The sequence below is a fragment of the Carlito syrichta genome, unplaced genomic scaffold (assembly GCF_000164805.1).
Source record: "Carlito syrichta isolate Samal-C Ts95f unplaced genomic scaffold, Tarsius_syrichta-2.0.1 Scaffold104997, whole genome shotgun sequence".
Taxonomy (NCBI): Eukaryota; Metazoa; Chordata; class Mammalia; order Primates; family Tarsiidae; genus Carlito; species Carlito syrichta.
Window position 1 is genome coordinate 1,012 of NW_007049093.1, and position 2,756 is coordinate 3,767.

Consider the following 2,756-nt stretch of genomic DNA (forward strand, 5'->3'; position numbering starts at 1 on the left):
AAAAAAAAAGTTGTGAGATACCTCTAGTAGCCGGTGCTAGGAAATGTGGACCATAAAATGTCATTATTGACAAAATGTGGCTATAACTTTGGTTCTGTAATGCTCTGCTAGTCACGTAGTCAATGTATCAGTACCAAAAACCTTGATCTTATAAAAGCAGACTGTAAAACTTGAAAGATGAGCAGAACCATTTTTTTTTGAGTTGGAGTCTCACTCCATCGCTCAGGTTGGAGGACTGTGGCACACTCACAGTCAGTCCAGCATCGACCTGCTGGGCTCCAGCGGTCCTTCCTCCTCAGCCTTCCAGGCACACGCTACCACTCCTGGCTAATTTTTGATTTATTGTAGAGACAAGGTCTTGCCAAGTTGCCCAGGCTGGTCTTGAACCCTTGGGCTCAGGCAATCCACTCGCCTTGGCCTCCCAAAGTGCTGGGATTACAGGCTGAGTCACCTAGCTCAGCCGAGCAGAACCATTTTAAACAGGTGAAATGCCCTGGATTCAAATTCAGAAATAAATCTCTACTAGCTACCTGTGTTGAACCCGGGACTCTAATGAGAGAGATAGAGACTACAAAGAGCCAGCTCCGATGCAAACACACGAGGGTCTTTATTCAGGCTCGAGTCTGGGCTCACACATGAAGCCCGTAGAGGCTTCATGGACCAGAGCCCTGATTTCACAATGGCAAGCAGTTTTTATGCACAATTACAGAGGGAGGGGAAAGAACTTTAAACTTGATTTTACATGATTGGGTAATTTCTCCTAATGGGTACGGGAACACTTGGTATTGGTGGGTGCTGTCCGTGATTGACAGAAACCCACTTAATGGGCAGAGTGGAATATTAGATAAGTTAGGTTCATGCAGTCCCTGCGTATGAAGTAACCTGAGCCGGCAGGCAAAGGGTTACATTAGCCCTTTAAGTTTCCATCCCAAGGTATGCTTAGGAAAGCTTGTTTGCTTAACATTTACATAACATAACATGGTCATTATGGGACAACAAAAGCCAAACTTAACAAAGTTTTAAATATGAATGCTGCAAACATATACAGTGAATGTGGGGTAGAAAATCATATACTAATTCTGGGAATTTATAAAATATCACAAGTGTATTATAGCAAGGCGGTTTCTTTGATAAAAGTCTTTGTTCCCTGCAGGTTTACATAGCCACTGCATGTAAATTATCACTGGGATAAAAACCGGTGATAGAAGCAGCTGGCGCCTCTGAGTCTGCTGCCACCTTGTAGGAATGTCTGAAAGGGGCTTATCGCTTTATCATTTACATCCCGTTGTAAAAGCAGAAGTTAGCCTACTAATTTGGGGCTGACAATGCTTAACCCAAGAGTTCTAAATACAAACATCACTTACGCCATTATACAATTGGTCACGACCCGGCACCCGACATATGCCTAATTCTACGGGGTCTGAGGTAGGATTTAAAGTACTAAGATTTCATTTGAGGTAGAATTTAATGTACTAAGATTTCATAAAATACATGAGGTAGGAATACACAAAATATATAGTAAACATGAGGTGGGGATATATGAAATATAGTGAACTAAACACTACTTTTACAGCAAGTATGGCTTTTTAAGTTTCCTGGTTTCTTGGGTCTCTCAATAGCATGCTCTTAACCTAAGTCTATTTTTGTCCTCTCACCTGCCCCTTTGATTTATTGGTATCAAAAGAGTAGCTGAGTGTTACTCGGACCCTAACTATACCACTGCACTCCAGCTTGGGTGACAGAGTGAGTCCTCAGCTAAAAAAAAAAAAAAAAAAAGAGAAATACAAGTAAGGCCAGGTGCGGTGGCTCATGCCTACAATCTTAGCACTTTGGAAAGCCGAGGTGAGTGAATTGCCTGAGCCCGGGCAACTTGGTGAGACCTCGCCTGTACAATAAATCAAAAAATTAGCCAGGCATGGTGGCACGTGGCTGTAGTTCCAGTTACTTAGAAGGCTTAGGTAGAAGGATCACCTGAGCCCAGCAGGTCAAGGCTGCGGTGGCCGTGAGCGTGCCACTGCACTCCAGCCTGGGTGACAGAGTGAGACTCCAGCTCAAAAATAATAATAATAATGGGTAAGACTCTTACTCAAAAAAAAAAAAAAAAAAAGAAAAGAAGTAAGCCATGGAGTAGAAGAAAATATTTTCAAATCTTACAACTCTGGTCAGGTACAGTGGCTCAAGCCTGTAATTCCAACACTTTGGGAGCCTGAGGCAAGAGGATTGCCTGAGCTCGAGGGTTTGAGACCAACCTGGGCAACTTGGCAAGACTCCGTCTCTACAATAAATAAAAAAAAATAGCATAGCCAGGCATGGTGGCATGCATCTGTAGTTCCACCTACTTGGAAAGCTGAGGCGGAAGGAGCGCCTAAGCCCAGTAGGTCAAGGCTGTGGTGGCCGTGAGCATGCCACTGCACTCCAGCCTGGGTGACAACAGTGAGACTTCAACTAAAAAAAAAAAAATTAAAGCCGGGCTCGGTGGCTTAGCCTGTAATCCCATACCTTTGGGAGGCTGAGGTGAGTGGATTGCCTGAGCCTGTGGGTTCGAGACCTGCCTGGACAGCAAGATCTCATCTCTACAATAAATCAAAAATTAGCCGGGCGTGGTAGAGCGCGCCTGTAATTCCGGCTACTCGGAAGGCTGAGGCGGAAGGATTGCCGGAGCGCAGCAGGTGGAGGCTGTGGTGGCCTGGAGCGGCCACTGCACTCCAGACTGGGCGACAGAGTGAGACTTCAAGTCAAAAAAAAAAAAAAAAAAA